Genomic DNA, 728 nt, shown 5'->3' on the forward strand with positions numbered 1-728 from the left:
ACACCGCTGGTGGGAATGAAAACTGGTGCAGCCACTGGGGAAAACAGTATGGAGTTGCCTCAAAAAAATTAAAAATGAAACTCCCATCTGACCCAGTGATTCCACTTGGAGGAATATATCCTAAGATGAATGCATAAAAACAACTGTGGTACATTTACACAACAGAATACAATGAAGTTGAAGAAAAGAAGGATCTCTTACCCTTTGAGACAGCAGATAGACCTGAAGAGAATTATGTATGCTAAGTGAAATAACTCCGTCAGAGTAAGACAAGTATCACATGATCTCACTCATAAGTGGAATCTAATGAACAAAATAAACATAAACAGAGTGGATCCAGAGACATGGAAGCATGGAACAGAGTGTGGAATCTCAGAGGGAAGGCGTGGGATGCAACCAACCAAAGACCTTGTATACATATATGCATATCCCTTGGACACAGACAATAGGTAGTGAAGGCCTGGGGCTGGGGGCGGGGGCTGGCTGGAGGAGGGTCAATGGGGGAATGAGGGAGACCTATGTAATACTTTCAACAATAAAAATTTATAAAGAAATAAAAATGAACTTACAAACAAAATAGATCCAGAGACATGGAAGCACGAGACAGAATGATGAATCTCAGAGGGAAGGTGGGGAGGGAGGTGGACAGATTAACCAAAGAACTTATATGTACATATGCATAACCCATAAACACAGACAACAGTGTGGTGAAGGCCTGGGGGAAGGGG

Source organism: Myotis brandtii, unplaced genomic scaffold (assembly GCF_000412655.1).
Source record: "Myotis brandtii unplaced genomic scaffold, ASM41265v1 scaffold156, whole genome shotgun sequence".
Lineage (NCBI taxonomy): Eukaryota > Metazoa > Chordata > Mammalia > Chiroptera > Vespertilionidae > Myotis > Myotis brandtii.